Consider the following 18722-nt stretch of genomic DNA (forward strand, 5'->3'; position numbering starts at 1 on the left):
TACTTCATTCATGTATCTTTATGCTTTCTACGAACATGATTGGTGTAAATGAACTAATTAGTTATTTAATGCATTATAGATTATAAAGATTATAAAGTTCTAATTATTTGGATCTACTTTTCATTTTATTTGCTTAAACTTCTTGTTACCCTATCTTCATTATTTTCTTTACCAACCCCTTGTTAAATTAGGAATTCATATTAGTTGCATTATCATATTGCATTCATTAAAACAAATAAAAAATACAAAAATATAGTTCTTTTTGCATGTTTTATTTTGAAGTAGTGAATAGATTTGACATCTTATCCAAAGTTATTAGAGCCAAAAAAGGCCTCCTCATTAACATTCACATTTATCTTCAACTAAGTGGATTCTAGTAGGTTGCAAGATCACTTGGAACCTTGGAGTTGATCCTTGGGTTAACTTTTGAAGATAGGAGTTCAAAGGATTCCTACCATTAAGCATCATGCAAAATGGAATCTCAACAAGTAGCTCCTGTAGAACAAAGAAAATAACAAGATAGTCAGGAGTCACCATCTAAGGTCATGATAGATACCACAACAAAGACAAATGAGCTAGAGGTAGAGGATATAGAAGAGCTCAAAAGGATGAGCATTGTTTCTTCACAATGCAACAAGGTAGTGAGGTAAGGACATTTCTCCTTAGGTTTATGTTTGGTCATAGGGTTGAGATTTTAAAGAGCTCATCACAATAGGCCCATACATTGTATCTTTCTTTACAAAGTGTTGAGCAATTTTGTAATGAAGCACTCTCATGGATATCACCCACATTTAATATTTGGGGCCCATATTTTCAATCCTTAGAGAGGCTTATTATGTTGATGGCTAAAAAGCTAGATTTGCCTAACAAGATTATTACAGTGAAGGATGGCCTAGAAATGGTAAAGGAATTAATTGGCTTCTTCACTAGTAAGTTACAACTAATAAAAGAGAAAAAAAAGTACTATCTCATGGAATTGAGCCCTATATACTACCAATTTTGGATAATAATAGGTTCAAATAATGGCATGAATGGTTTGATGCATTCAGTGCTTTTTTGACTCAAGAGACCATAGTGGAAATTTTTGCAGATAGTAGTGATGCCCCTTTCAATTTAATTGACTCCTTGTTTAGAGTAGAAATAGATTTGAATAAATTCTTAGTAGAGTCTAAAGCTATAATAAATTCTAGGTGAACTAAAGAAACAAAGGACCTAGAAGAGGTTAAAACCATAAAGTGGCCCACCAAGTGAGAGATCTATGTTTGGGAAGCAGTCACAGAAATAAAGGCTCTTCCAATAGGGGGTAGCTGAACAATTTACCTATTTAAAGGAAACAAGAGATTAAGGATAACATCAAATAAACTAAGAAGTTTATCAAAAGATTAAATATCCCATAAATATTCCTATCAAAATTTGAGAAATTTGAGGAAATGGAGGGTAGAACAAGACAAAAAGGATTAAAAATAAACTTGTTGTAGTAAAGTGCCACCTATTGAATTTTCAACTAACCTTCTTTTTTTTGGATTCACGTGTAAAATAATGTTTTGTATATGTCTTTCCTTTTTCTCTTCCATTATGGTGTTGACATGTGTCCTCCTCCCATCTATATCTTGTTGTAATCCTTTATATAGATTTACAAGATATGGACTAGAGGTCGGGAGTATATATATTTTTTAGTTTCATGTTATTTTATAGTCCATCCAATTTTGTGATTGTATGAATATGTTTAAATTTGTTAATTTGAATGAATATCTTAGACACTTATGTTTTACAAGTGATTTGGACATGTGTATTTTAAGCTTATTTTCTTTTACTATAAATGAATCTGAATGATTAAATTGCCAAGTTTTGTGTTATACTATCAGTCTATATCAAGTGTTGTATGTATATTGAAAGGAGATTGATACAAAAATAAAATTTTCATATCTGTGTATCTAAGTCTTGTCTCCTTCCTTGCATATCCATGATCTTGAGATTCAAATGAGCAATGTTCTTTTAGCTTAATACAATTTAGATAAACTTTATATCTTTTGTTGATTGCTTTTGGTTCAAAGAATTAAGTAATTTCTTTTAGTAAGCAGTAGTGTTTTGAGTATATAAAGGGGGATATGATAAGAATGAAATTTAGAGTTCACTATTGACAAATTTAATTGCAATTTAGTTAAATAAGTCTAAGATTGTTGGTTTTGACTCCATATAACAATGGATAAGGAATTGATCAATTAATTTCAATTGTGAGTTGATGATTTATATAGTTGCAAAGTGTATACATAAATCAACATGAATTTTCCATTTTATGTAATGAAGAAATAATTTTTTTGGTCAACCCCTATTTTTAATATTTTTCTTATTGATTATAAGAAACTATTGTGATCAAGAAGTTTGTTACAAATCTAAGAAGAAATTGTGAGCAATATATGCTATAAGGGATAGGTTTGAGGGAAAAGGTATTTACAAGAAAGTGTCTAAAAATAAAATCCAAATCATTAATAACCTTCATATCCTTAAGGTCCACCCACCTTGGCCTTGCAGAGCCTAAAGAGTAGGAAGTATTTTTTATTCTATTGAAGTTGGTCTAGAGCTGAGACTAATCATATTGAATATAGGATTTAGGTAATCCTTAGGTTTATTTCCATGTTTTGTATCTTGGTATTGGGTTTAGAGTACCTAATAGTCCAAAAAACACCAACACACCCTTTATAGTGTCAAGAAAAGGTGCACAAATACCACTGAAATTCCTCATGAATTTCCCATAGAATTGGGATAATCCATGAAAAATTATTACCTTAGTAGATGTGGTAGGTGTTGGCCAATCTATTATAGTAACAACCTTCTCCTTTTCTATCTTTAACTTTCCTTGGGAAACCACAAAGCCTAGGTACACAAGTTGTTTTTTTAAGAAGTCACACTTCTCAAGATTGATGGCTAGCTTCTCTTCATGAGGTCTTTTCAAAACTACCTCAACATGTTTGATATGGTACTCCTTAGTCTTTCTATAGATGAGTATGTCATCTAATTACACCACCACAAATCTACATGTGAATTACTTGAGAATTTCATTCCTAAGACTTGTGAATGTGCTCGGAGCATTGGAAAGACCAAATGGCATCACAAGCCATTCATAAACACATATGGCTGACATATGGCCGACATGTTGTAAACATAAAGTGGCAAAAATATTTGTATAAAAGGGCTTATAGTTAGGCATCTTTTCATTATGTGTGGTGCAAAAAATGCTTCTCATGGCAATACTGAGATATAAGGGATTATAGATTGTAATTAGGTTGTAATCATTGGATCGTAATAATATTAGACTTTCTATTTAGTGAATATAGCATAGGGTTTGGGTTAGCCACATTAAATCTTAGTGTCTTTTGTTCTCTTATGTGTGATTTGATATTTTTTGATATTATTTATATTTGAATTTAATTTTTATTTCTATTTGTTGTTTAATCATAATACAAGGACTGCACATGGGGTTATGCTTTTTTGTATCAAACCTTGATCCATCAATTCTTGGACTTTTCTTGCCAATTCTAATTTTTGATCTAGAGAGAGTTTATATGCTACTTTATTTGGAAAGGAGGCACCTGGAAAAAAGTCAATTTGATGACTTATAACCCTCCTAGGATGTAGGGTAGTTGGACTACCATCACTCACTATGTCCTTGTACTTTTTAAGCAAAGTTTGGACTTCAACCAGTAAGGGTTCCTTGACTACATTTTCTTTTTCTTCAAACTTCAGCAATATTGCATAAATCTAACATTCCTCACCTCTAAGATCTCTAACAAATTCTTTTCCACTACAAATTATGGGGACACAACCCAAGAACGGAATGGACACAACAGAAGAGGGAAATTGTATTAACTAATAAAATAAGCTAGTACAAATAGTACAGAGAAAATAAACTTCAAAACATTCCCTAAGGGCTTACAATAGCATAAATCTAGAGATAATTTCTCCTTTCAGTACCTCCTCTCAAACTCCACTCCGAACTCCTTTTACAATGCCAAAAATCTCCTTAAATAGACCCCAAAGGGTTAAGGACTAGGAGTACATTCTAGAAAGTCCTAGTAGGCATCCATCGACCAAATAGAAGGTTCTAGAAGCTGCGTTAGAAGTCAGTGCAAATCTAGAAGAATCCAAAAATGGTAACCGAACTTTCAGGAGGCATAACTTTTGAACCGTAGGTCCGATTGACAAACTGTTTACATTTTTGGAAAGCTCTCGAAGCACTCTATAGCCCTATGGACAAGCTTTGTTCTTCCCCCATTTTTCAGCCCTTTTCAAGGTCATTTAATGCCCCTAACCTAACTTTGAAGCATTCTTAAGAGGTCTCCAAAACCTGAAAAATTGCAATAACTTTCAAACCATGGGGCCTTTTGACCTGATTCTTTTTCTGGAATGCTCTAAATCATAATTACATTCATCTGGCCAATTCAAACCTTCTAGGTCACCAAAATGATGGCCAAATTGCATGCTCCTATTTTTTTGGGATTTTCTAGCACACTAATAGTTAAACTTTGAGAGTTGGAACCCTTATTTGGCCCAAATGGGTATCCAAAAATGAAAACACATGAAACAAAAACTAAGTCTAAGTACATTTTTTTGGGTGACACAGGATTGCCTTTATACCTCTAGATGCTCCTGCATCAGACACCCAGGGTAGATTGAAAAGTGACCTTGTCACTTTATGAATGGTAGAGGAAATCCCAAATGGGAAACCTCAGCTGCTGAAATCCAAGTTGAGTCCTCAATGGTTCATCCTTTCCATTTGACCAAATACTCTTCATACTACCTAATTCTGGTACTCTTACCCACACGATGATCTAGAATGTCTTCTATCTCCTGCTTCTTAGAAGCAGGAATTGGACATGGCTCTAACACCAGCTCCTCATCTGCACCATCATCATGATACTCTGTTAAATCTGCAATGTTGAAAATGGGAGAAATGTGAATACCATCTGGCAGCTCCACTTCATATGCATTTCCTGAGTCATGTTTCTTCAAAATTTTGTAGGGGCCTAATTTCCACATTTTCAGCTTGTTGGAAGTATCAACTGGAAATCTTTCTTTTCGTAAGTGGACCATGACTAAATCTCCTACTTGGAATTCCTTATGTCTTCTCCTTTGATCAGCCCTAGTTTTATACTCTTGATTCATCTTGGTAATGTGTGCTTGAAACTCCTCATGTAGATGGTTGATATGTTCAGCAAATTCCTCAGCTTCAGCACTTGTCCTCTCCCCTTGTTCTATCTTCCTCAGCTCTGGTGCAGTCCTTGGGCTACTCACATATACAATTTGGAATGGTGATTTTCTAGTACTCCTATTTATAGAGTTATTATAAGAAAACTCTACCTGTGGTAGAATCAAATCCCATCCCTTGGGCTTATCCCCAACTAAACATCTCAACAAATTGCCTAGACTTCTGTTTACCACTTCTGTTTGGCCATCAGTTTGTGGGTGATGCGTGGAACTGAATTTCAAGTCAATTTTTAACTTTTTCCACAATGTCCTCCAGAAATACCCCACAAATTTAGTATCTCTGTCAGAAACTATGCTCCTTGGAAGACCATGTAGTCTTACCACCTCTTTGAAAAACAAGTCTGCAATATGGACAACATCATGAGTTTTGTGGCATGGAATGAAATGTGCCATTTTGGAGAACCTATCAACCACCATGAATACTGAGTCATTACCCCTTTGTGTCCTTGGTAATCCAAGAACAAAATCCATACTTATGTCCTCCAATGGCCTTGATGGAATAGGCAATGGCTGATATAGGCTAGTATTGTGACTAAACCCCTTGGCAACTTGACAAACTTGGCAACTCTGTACAAACTTCTTCACATCCGGTGAAATTTGAGGCCAAAAATAATGTTCTCTAATAATGGCAATGGTTTTATCTCAACCAAAATGTCCTGCCATCCCTCCACTATGTTTCTCCTTAATCAGATTTTCCCTCATGGAACTCCTTGGAATGCACAATTGACTACCCTTGAACAACATGCCATCCTAAATCAAATAGTCTAACCACTTGGTTCTATCCACATCAACAGGTTCTTTACAAGCTTTCCATGCTTCAGCAAAATAAGGATCCTCGGGGTACAAATTCTTGAGTTCATCAAACCCAACTACTTCAACCTGCATTGTTGTAAGCAACAACTGTCTCCTACTTAGTGCATCTGCAACCCTGTTAGATTTTCCACTTCTATGCTTCAACACAAATGTATAACTCTACAAGAACTCTACCCACTTCATATGCTTTTGATTCAATTTACCTTGGTTATTTAGGTACTATAATGCCTGATGATCAGTATACAAAACAAATTCCTTTGGCAATAAATAATGCCTCTATTTCTTTAAGGCCTAAACTATTGCAGAAAACTCTTGATCATAAACAAAATACTTCTTCTTTTCATCATTCAATTTTTCACTAAAATATGCAATAGGCTTACCTTCTTGGCTTAATATAGCCCCAATAGCTCTGCCACTAGCATCACAATCCAATTAGAACACTTTTCTAAAATTTGGAAGTGCCAACACAGGTTGTTCTGTTACCTTCTTCTTCAGCAATTCAAAACTTCTCGCAGTTGCTGCAATCCATTTGAACTCTTTTCTATCCCCTCTTATTGTATCAGTTAGGGGTGCACATATGCCACTAAATTTCCTAATAAACTTCTTGTAAAAACTAACCAGACCATGAAATGATCTTACCTCAGTAGCAGACCTTGGAGTAGGCCATTCCAAGATGGATTTTACCTTCTCCAGATCCATTTTGAGACTTTCAGGTGATATAACAAACCCCAAATAGACTAACTCCCTTTTTGCAAAGTTACACTTCTTCAGATTAATTAACAATTTCTCTTCCCTTAGCCTTTCAAGGACACTATGAATATGCAATAAATGTTCTTCCAAAGTCTTGGTGAAAATTAAAATATCATCCAAATAAACAATAACAAATTTTCTCAAGAACTTCTTAAGTACCTCATTCATGAGCCGCATGAAGGTGCTTGGGGCGTTCGTCAATCCAAAGGGCATGACTAACCACTCATAAAGACTCTCCTTGGTCTTGAAGGCTTTTTTCCAATCATCTCCTTCTCGAATCCATATGTGGTGATAACCACTCTTTAGATCTATCTTTGTGAATTACTGAGCTCCACTCAAGCAGTCCATAATATCATCCATCCTTGGCAAAGGAAACTGGTACTTGATGGTGATCCTATTTATAGCTCGAGAATCTATACACATTCTCCACTCTCCATCCTTCTTTGGTGTGAGTACTGCAGGTACTGCACATGGACTTAGGCTCTCTTGAATAAAGCCCTTCCTCAACAACTCCTGAACCTATCTATTTAGCTCCTCTATTTCAGTAGGAGTCATCCTGTGAGCAGCCTTGTTAGGAAAACTAGCTCCTGGAATCAGATCTATCTGATGACTGATTTGCCTTATTGGTGGCAATCCATCTAGAACATTATCAGAGATAATATCTCAAAATTCCCCTAGTAAATTTGAAACTTCAAATGGTATTTCACTACTACCTTCTTTATCTTTCCTAGGAATCAAAGCATAGCACATATGCTAATGTTTCATGCCATCTAAAAGCTTCCTTTCATCAATAAGACAAATCCTAGCACTGCTACATACCTTTTCACCTTCCTTTTTCATGGGCTTCAATTTGTGGCGAACTCCATCCTTTGTTAGACAGTATGTGTTTGCATGTCCATCATGTACTGCATGTCTATCAAACTACCATGGTCTACCCAACAATAGATGACAAACATCCATCAAAATAACATCACAGAGAACTTCATCATGGTAACTCCCAATTTTGAATTTCACTAAACATTGTTCACTTACCAGGACCTTATGATCATCTTTTACCCAAGCAATCCGATAGGGCTGGGGATGTTTCTCCCTCTTGAGCTTCAGCTTAGAGACCATCTCTTCTGATACCAAGTTATCAGTGCTACCACCATCAATGATCACATCACAACATTTATCCTCACACTTGCATTTGGTACAGAACAAACTCCTCCGTTGTCCTAGTTCAATCTCACCACTTAGTAGGACTCTTTCATTTACCAAGGTCTCTCCTCTTTCTGCATCCTCTGAATGTGATGATTGTGCATCCTCATCCACATGAGTAACCCTAGCTTGGCCCTCAACTCTCCTATCTGTCCTTCCTTGTCATTGAGGGCATTCAAAGGCATGATGACCTTCTTCATTACAATGGAAATAGGTACCATGGAAGCCTCCTCTTCCTTGTCCATGTCCTCTACCTCTTCCTCTCTGATTTCCAAAGTCTTGATCATGGGAGCAGTCGAAACCCTCATTCCTCTGATTCCTGCTAGTACCCACATCTTCATTTTTCTTTTGGGTTTCATTGTGGCCTCCAAATGATCTAATGCTTCCCCTTCCTCCTTGACCACACCCTCTTTGTCTTCCTTCAAACCTTTTATTCATCTTCTCTTCAACTCGTACGGAAAACTGGTATGCCTCTTCAACGCTGGTCATTCTTACCAGACTTAATTCCTCCTAGATGGTAGGTCGCAACCCACTGATATAATGAGCAACCTTCTCCTTATTTTCTTCGGCATGCCTCGCTCTAATCAAGAGTTGGTAAAATTCCTCTGTATATTCTTGGACTGATCTTCCTGCTTGCTTTAACCCATGCATCTTCTTAAACAAATCAAGCTCATAGTCCACAGGAATGAACTGCTTCTTTAATTTGTCCACCATGCAATCCCATCTTGTGATATTTTCCTTTCCTCTTCTATTTCTTTCAAATTGGACCTCTTGCCACCAGATTTTGGCATGGCCTTTCAGTTTGGCCTTTGCAAACTTAACCCTATCTGGGTCCCTGATATCCTCATACTCAAAGTATTCTTCCAGTTCATTGATCTAATCGATCAACTCATATGGTTTCAGATTTCCTGAAAATACACCCACTTCAATTGTAGTTCTTTTCCCAAACTTAGTAATGGCCCTAAAAAGCCTTTCCTCTACAAGATTCAGAACTTCCCCATCAAATTCCCCTTCTAGTCCCATTTCTTCTTCTTCATTGTCATCCTCACTGTCGTTACTTGTGGCAACATTTGCTCCTCTACGGAGCTCCTCTTGCAATGCTTGTACCTGCCTTTGGAGGGCTCTAACCTCCTCAAGATTAATAGCTCTAGCCCTTCCACCACACTCTCTTCATGGAGGCATCTTCTAACTCAAACCCACAACCACACAGTCCTGGTGCAAACTGCCTCACAGTCGGCGCTCTGTCTACACACTCAGGAAAACTAGGCTCTAATACCACTTGATGGGGACACAACCCAAGAACAAAATGGACACAATAGAAGAGGGTAATTGTATTAACTAAGAAAATAAGGTAGTACAAATAGTATAGAGAAAATAAACTTCAAAACATGCGCTAAGGGCTTACAATAGCATAAATCTTGAGATAATTTCTCCTTTCAGTACCTCCTCCCAAACTCCACTCCGAACTCCTTTTACAATGCAAAAAATCTCCTTAAATAGACCCCAGAGGGTTAAGGACTAGGAGTACATTCTAGAAAGTCCTAGTAGGCATCCACTGACCAAATAGAAGGTTCCAGAAGCTGCGTTAGAAGTCGGTGCAAATCTAGAAAAATCCAGAAACGGTAACCGAACTTTTGGGAGGCATAACTTTTGAACCGTAGCTTTGATTGAAAAACCGTTTACATTTTTGGAAAGCTCTCAAAGCACTCTATAGCCCTATTGAAAAGATTTACTCATCCCCCTTTTTTGGCCCTTTTTGAGGTCATTTAATGCCCCTAACCTGACTTTGAAGCATTTGTAAGAGGTCTCCAAAACCCAAAAAACTGCAATAACTTTCAAACCGTGGGACGTTTTGACCTGATTCTTTTTTTGGAATGCTCTAAATCAAAATTACATTCATCTGGCCAATTCACACCTTCTAGGTCACCAAAATGATGGCCAAAATGCATGCTCCTATTTTTTCAGGATTTTCTAGCACACTGATAGTTGAACTTTGAGAGTTGGAACCTTTATTTGGCCCAAATGGGTATCCAAAAATGAAAACACACGAAACAGAAACTAAGTCTAAGTTCATTTTTTTGGGTGACACGGGATTGCCCTTATACCTCTGCATGCTCCTGCATCAACAAAATAGTACACTAGGTACTTTAGACTTTGATTCCTCCCCTTCTAAGAAAGACTAAATTTTAAAAGTCTTACCTCTCTTTTTGAAGGTTATAGAATTAGCCTTTCCATTATACATAACCTCCCTATCAAATTGAAAAGGTCTACCTAGCAAAAGATGGCAAGAAAACATGGGCAAAACATCGCACAACAATATGTCCTTATATCTTACTATGGAAAAATCCACCCAAGCTTGCTCATTGACCAAGATGCTTTGCCCTTTGCTAAGCCAAGTGACCTTGTATCATTTTCCATGAGGAATTTTCTATAATTTCAATTTAGTAACAACCTCCTCTTATATCACATTATTAGTGCACCTTCAATCCACCGTCATCTTGTAGACTTTCCCTAGGATTTTTCATTTTATCCTAAACAAAGCTCTTCTATGTCTAGGTTCATCAGGAGCTGGTTGTTTGATTAGCACTCTAATAAATAGGAGATTCTCTCCCTTTTCTCACTCAATATGATCCAAATCATATTCCTTGCTACAGTTTTCCTCTTGAGCATATGCCATCCTTTTATCTTGGTTAGAAGAAGAGGGTTTTTCGAGTCTAGTTCACCACATTTATAGCATTTCATCATGGCACAATAAGAGCTACTTCTACCTAATCCTCTACCTATATTTGATCCTACTTGGTTTGCTTTCCCTCTATTATAACCACCTCTTGAGGAGTAGTCACTAGTTTTCTCTATTAGTTGGTTCTCACCAAGGTATTTTTTAGTGGCTAATATTCACAAATTGGCTAATTTTAGAATTTTTTGGCTAGTAATTTGGCTAATAACATAAGATTTGATAAAACCTAAATTGCCATACTTTTCTAAAATTTAGTTCTAGAATATTTAAAATCACTCAATAATTTATTTTATTGAAAAATTTAAACTCAAATATTTTCCACAATATTCATTACATGATTAGATTTGAGTCACCTAAACATAATATATTATTGGAGAAATTATATTGAACTAACCAATAATTATCATAATTATTAGTTACTTTAGGGATACATCACCAACGTTTAGTTTTCATTATTGATTTAAAGTGTATTTAACAATCCTCATAATACTCCATGAGCTAAAAAAATGTTCAATTTTGATTTGTAATATTCCATGGTCATTAATGAACTTTCTATTATTATTGAGATTCAACAATATTTTATACAAAAAAATTATGATTCAAAAATAATCACCAATATTAATCATATTTAGAATAAAAAATTGAGAGCTTCACCAATAGAAATAATTTTTATTTTTCAAAATAATCAAAGATTCACCAATATTTTATATCTTTTTTTGGAGGCGGCTTTCTTAAAGCTTACCCTAGTTCTCACCTTGATTCTTTTGCTCACTACCTCTACCTCGATAGCCTCCTCTTTGTCTTCTATGAGTTATGCCCTTGCCTCTATCTTTTACATTGGAATCCCCTTTCCTTTTATTCTTTTCCTCCACCTTTAGAGCTAGTTGATGACACCTTTTGATAGTGGTAGGTTCCCACAAAATAAGCTTCTGTTGTATATGTCACTTCAAACAAATTAAACATTTGGCCACCTTAATTGGCTCCTCTTCTTGCTTTTTGGATCTTAGACATAGCCTCTAGAATTCCATAGTATAAGAGGCCACATCTAAGTCTTCTTGCTCCAATCCCTATTTTCATTTGTGGAGTTGGATCTCAAAGTCTTCAAGTAGAAAATTTTCCTTCACTTTGGTAACCATAGAATTCCAATTAGCTATAGGGGTCTTGCCCATGTTGACTCTCTCATCTTGTAGGTATTTCCACCATGTTAATGTTGAACCTTTAAGCCTTGACATAGCCACCTTAACCTTTTGTGCCTCTGATAACCTCCACACTCAAATGGTTCTCCATGCCATCTATCCAATCCATGACTACATCTAAGTCCATCTTTCCACTAAAAAGTGACATAGTTTCCAAATTTTTTCCTCCTACCACTTTGATAGCCTTCAAGAAGGTCTCTTCATTCAAGACAAGGTCAATTTTAGGTACAACATCCTCTTCTGCTACCTCCTTACCATTTTCATTGCCTTCTTCTTCCTTCTTCTTGTTTCTTCACCTCTTCCAAGGATAGTTCAAGGAGGTTACTCGTATCCCTCTATTCATTAACTTCCTTTTCTATTTCTAGATTTTTCACCATACTAGTTTCACCTACTCATTCTCTAGTAGCTACAAACATCCACCACTTTTGCCATGTCTTTAACTTTCTCTAATACCACTCTAGTGTGACATCTAATCTTTCTCTCTCAATCCACAAGCTCTATAGGGTCTTCTTAGGTCATTCACTTGACTGAGTAGGGCTTCAATACACCATATTCCTATAAGGATTATGTCCAATAGATCCTACTCCTTCAGCTGTTCTACATCAACAAGGTAGTAAAAGCTTACTTATCAATTCCCCTCAACACACACATAACCCTAAATATCATTGCATCTTCCACATGATCAAATAGATACCTATTTATTCCTCAGGTCTCTCTCCAAGATCCTAAACAAAAAAAAAGCCAAAACCCTAATCAAGTTACAATCCACAATTGTAAATGTACATAAATTCTTGGAAAAAGGTTACAAGGATTAGCCCTCCAAATGCACAAAAACAAGGATATCTCAAGAAAAACCCCTTAATAATTATCCAAATAAACTATCATTCCCAATACCCTTTTCAAATTTCTTAGAGATTTTGGGGATCTAGGTTTTCCAAACTGTTGATATTGTACAACTACAACTTTAGGCTAAATTCAAGGGTTTCAAGGGTTTTACTAGCTATCTCCACATAAGAAGTTATTTCTCACCATGTAGCTCTTTCCATAGGCTCCCATTTTACTTGGGGCTTGATCACTCACTCCTTAAATACCTTCCATGCTTAAGTTGAAGTATCCAAACATTCAACCACTCCCATCAACTCTACAAAAGACTATGATCCCTAACCAAGTTTTTATTACTTTCCTTGGACATCACTATAATTTTAACTCTTCCACTTTCTAGGGACCCATCTCCACAATGATTATTTTACATGGAGTAAAGTTTCAAATCCAAAGGGGCCATACTATACCTATGGTGGATAATGGCCCTATGACCTTATTTTTCTGAACAACCCATCTGAGAACAATAGATTGGTGTGAAATAAAATAATTATTCTAAGCACTCAAAACTTGGCTAAATTCCAAACACAAACTATATAGAACCTTGAAAAAATGAATAATAACTATTCCTACACAAAAAAAACCCATAACTAATCCATTTACATTCCAAGAACACACAAAAGCCACCAAACTATTACTAATATGTAGCTTGCTCAATCCATACAAAAGTAAAACTAATTTTTCCAACCCCTTGACAAGGTAGAGAATGTCCTCATAAAGGATTCTGAAGAGTGCTCCTAAATATGTAAGATAGTTGGAAGGATCTAACAAAAGAGTTTCTCTTTTTGAAAGAAAATTGCAAAACGTTATCACTGACAATTTTTTCAAGTTTGAGCAGTTTTTTCTTATTTTTATGTATGCTTCCTAAACTTTCTCTAATTGATACCAAACTATGAAAAAAATCCTTTAAGGGTTTCTAAACACCTAATAAGGTCCTCAAAAAACTTAATTTCCCTATTTAACCTTCAAACCCCAAAATTTCTCTATTAAGCCAAATGAGCAATTTTTGAACAACTAGGAGCAACATTACAATTTTGGGCTTTTCCAACCTACCTATCCACACCATAGGACCAAGTTAGTCCTTTATTGACAAGGTTATGTGGATAGTATCACTACAAGCCAAAAACATCTAAGAAGCCCTAGGTGTACCACTAGCCTACCTAGGTGCTCCTTAACCAATTTCCCCTTTGATGTTGTCTTTTTTCTTATATACATATATCTTCATTTTTGTATGATATAACTATTTCCCCCTTTTTGACACAAATTCAAAAAAAAATCATAATTACAAGGTAACACAAAAATGTGAAAGGAAATCACTATGTACCTTCAAAATTGTGGACATTGTTCCCAATTATCTTGTAAAAGTTTGGAACTATACAAAGCTATTTTCACTTTAGATAATAATTCCATCATATGATTAGAAATCAAAATTTTTTATCATTGATTAATGTTTGAGCATTAATAATATGTTTAGGCATTATATCCATGTTGGTAATTATAAAACTCTAAATATTTGCTAGTGCATCCTAGATTTTGGCTACTTCTATCTACAATTCTACCTACAAGTCTGTCATATATCTAATCTTAATGAAATGTGTAGAGCTAGTGCTTGGGTCAAATGAAAAGTGATGTGTACTTGCATTCAAATTAGTATCTATATTAGAAAAATTTTCCTTTATTTCCTTGGTAAGATTTACAATATTACTTAACTTTATAAATAAGAAAACAACATTATTTATAGAATTTTCAAAATTAACAAGAATAGTGGACACTTTCACTTGATCAATAGTAATCACCTTTTCCAAAACTTTTTTAACAAACTTTATTTCTTCCCTCTATAGTAATTTTTCTTATCCACTCAGATCCTCATTAAACTTATGAACTATGTCGACAAGTTGATCTAGTATAAGTTTCTTTTCATCAACTTGAATACTAAGTCCATAAAAAAAATACCTTTTGTAACTCCTAGCACTTGATTCCTCTTCTTCCTTTCTACTCTTGGCTTCTATAGTTTTTCCCTTTTCTTCCAAAGTTGTCGAAGGGTCTCCATCTCTTTAGGAGTGAGATTAGAGGTATCCCAATTTGGAATAACTATATCCTCATCGAGGTCAATCTTATCAACGGAGGCTTATAACTCTTTACCATTTTATTTTGAAATAGAGGAAGAAACAATTTCCCTTTCTTTACTCAAATCCTCAATCCTTAATTGAGGCTTAACCTCAACTGACATTGCACTTACTGATAAAACACTATAAATAACATTACTGATAATAGGAGGAATATTCACAGTACCTTGCTAAGAGTTAGTTTCCTCTAGAGCTCTAAAGCATGGAGCCTAATGCTTGGTAGATGAAGTTGTATTAAGAACACTCATCATTGTACTTAGTAGAATAGCTTCAAAAGTCAATTGAGTACTCAATGATGCAAAGATAATTATTCAAAAAATCTACTCTAAATTTCTTAGGGTCTTAGGAATGATCCTTTATTTTCTCTAAAATTCACAGCAAAAAATAAAACCTTTGATTCATGCCTTTTAATAAAAAAATCTATTTTCAATTTGCCATTAATGCATAACATGCAAGACAACTTGGTGACAACCTCTCCAACTTTGCTAAGTGTTCAACTTTGTAGATACATTTGACTATGTTAGAACTCTAAACATGCCATTTGTATCCAAGCTAAGTTAGGTCTTGCAACCTAACCTTTCTCAGAAACTTCTTGTAACCTATCCTTACTCAGTATGATCTTGTAACCCAACCTTGCTTGATAAGCTCTAAGACATTACGACAACTGTCATCTAACTTAGTGATTCCAATGCATATCAAATGTTGATTTGGATATTCTAGCTTGCACACTTGAACTAATATGAGATGTCTCCTTTTGAATCATAGCTCTAGTAATATCCCTAGCTAATTAGTTTGAGATAGCTTAATCACCCAACTGATTGACTTCGGTGTCAATATTTTTAGGACTTTAACTTGTATTTTTTGGAGATTTCTTTATCCATTTCTTCTTATTTGACCTTTCTTTTCATCTTCAACTTTACCTTGATTCATATAGTTTCTAGCTAGATGTCCAAGCTTTGTACATACAAAACATCTCTTTTTAAGGTCTCTCTTCCTAATGTGAATTCTTATGCAATTTTCTCTAATATTTCCATGTTCACCACATAAGTGAAATTTGCACCATGTGCTATAATCCCAATGAAAGTTAGCTTTCACAATCTATTATGTTCAATTCTACTTCTTGGTCTTGCATTCTAAAGATTTGTGCCATTTTTTCTTACAAATGAAACATTTTCCTTTAAACTTGGTTTTCTCTATGCATTCACTTGCTCCATGTCCTAGCTTGTTACAACTATAGAATTTTCCATTGAATTTTGATTTACCATCTCTCTAACACTTGTTTGATGTGTGCCCTATCTTTCAACAATTATTACAAATATGTCTTTTGTTCTCTTGAGATCCTTGCTAAGATGATTCACTTTCATCTATATAGCCTAATCCTACTTTACATTTGTTTCTAAATTTAATTTTTTCATTGAATTGATTCATGATTTCTTGATATTTTGTCATCCTTTCATTGGTTTCCCTTTCAATGCTGAGATCATTTGGCAATCTTGCATTGTCTAACCTCAAGTTGATAAGCTCTTGATTTTGGCATTTGAGTTGACTAATCAAATCTACTTGGTAAAGAGATAGGTGTTGAATTTCATTGTCCTTTTCTTCTATCTTTTCATTTAGCAATCTCTTCTCTTCATTTGACTTGTCCTTTTATTCCATGTCTTCACACATTATGACTGACTAAATTTCTTTCTCTCATTTCAACTTTTTGATGTCTTCATGAAGAGTGAGATTCTTCTCAAGTAGGTCTTTGATTGTTGCATTAGCTTCATCTAAACTTCTATCTTAAAAAATGTCTTCATTTCCTTCTTCTATGTAGAGATCATCATTCATGAACAATCTTGCTATGTCTTTTCTTCTTATCAAGGATTAAGGGAGTTTCTCCTTTATTTTCTTGAATTGGTCCTTGGCCATCTATAGATCCAACTTGTCATTTTCAATAGCTTTCTCAAGTCTATACACTTCCATCAGCACTGATATTTTCTCAATCTACTAAACTTCTAATGTGAGAACCAAATTCCTTGATATCAATTTTTGGAAATGCATGATAGACCAAGTGAATGAGAGGGCGCGAGGGGTGGGGGGTGGGGGGGGTGTGAATAAGGAACCAATATAACTTTATCTTCAATTCACTAATTAACCTTTTAGCTAATCTAATCTAATTACATGCATTAAAGAATGAAAGTAATAAAACATTCATAAGATTTGAAACAATGATTGGTAAACCAAAAACCTTCCAAATAGAAAGTAAAAATGGGGTAGGGATGATACCCACAAGCTTTAGTAGTATAATGTAATGTTGGCTTGTTAAGGCTTACAAATGATCACTTTAGGTAATCTATCCTATTAGGAGCAATAAGGACTATTAGGTTCACCTTGCGAAAGGATTTAAATAATACGATGAAGTATGCACTTAGTTAGGAGATTTAGCATAAGACTGCTAAGTCCACTTTGTTAGAGGATTTGACTAATGCACCTATTAGGATGAACTAGTGGCTAATCTCTTCTTTTGTGACTTGGTTTGTTAATTGAGATTTCTTCCATGTAGAAATGATTACCTTGTTGTGATAGATGACACTCTACTTTTCCTTATAATGTTTGTATCCTTTATTATTCAATTCACATTCATACTTATTTCATACACATACTCTTACATCCTTGGATATGAAAAGATTTCTTAAATATATATGCATCCAAATAATTACCTTTTGGAGTTGACTACAATACCAAATTCAATAATCTTCTCTAAGTAGACTCAATGTTGTAAATGAGGTTTTGAAGATCACTTGGGTGATATTTCTACACTCGAAAACACTGTCAACTTGGCAAGATCTAGCACTTGGTTAACACTAGTACTTTATCCACATTAATCACTTAGGAGTAGCCACAAACTTTGTTAGCATTGAAGGCCCAAAGAATAGTAAAGAACTCAGTTGAAATTGAAGGGATTGCTTAACACTAAAGCTCAATCAACTCTACCTTCCTTTTTCTTGGTTAACATGACTATCTTGGTAGACATTTTTAGCTTGGTTAACACTACTTCCATCTTGGTTTGGACTATGAATCTTGGTAGACTTTGTGAAGCTTAGCTGAAACTAATTTCTTCTTATGAAGCTTGGCAGACTTTGTGAAACTTGGTGGCAATGAAACCGACCAAATGATTATATGTTTAGGACAAATGATTTAACTATAAGGTCAAAAATCTCCTCCTTTGGCATCAGTGATGAAAACACCATCATACCAAAATTTTGAATACTTCAAAAATATAAGTCAAAATTCTCCTATCAATGTACTTGGGTCTATAACTTGGTTTTGACTAGTGTTTTGATACTCATATGACATTGACTCTTTTTTCTCTTTTTCAAAATTGTGTTTTTAATCTTTACTATACACATATTTCCCCATTTGTGTATTTCCCTTTCGATGATGTGTTCTTCCTTATATACACAAATCTTCCTTTTTATGTGATATAACTATTTACCCCTTTTTAAACAAGACCCAAAAATAATGAATAATTACAAGTTAGCACCAAAACGTGAAAGGAAATAACTATGTACCTTCAAAATTGTGGAGATTGTTTTATCCCAATTATCTTGAAAAACTTTTGAACTGTGCAAAGCTTTTTTCACTTTAGTTGATAATTCTATCATATGATCTACAATTCAAAATTTGTTATCATGGATTAATGTTTTACCATAAACAATATGTTTTTGGATTAAATCCATAATGGGAATTATCAAAATCTAAATATGTGCTAAT

Source organism: Cupressus sempervirens, chromosome 10 (assembly GCF_028749045.1).
Source record: "Cupressus sempervirens isolate cs-2001-9-10 chromosome 10, ASM2874904v1, whole genome shotgun sequence".
Classification (NCBI taxonomy): Eukaryota; Viridiplantae; Streptophyta; class Pinopsida; order Cupressales; family Cupressaceae; genus Cupressus; species Cupressus sempervirens.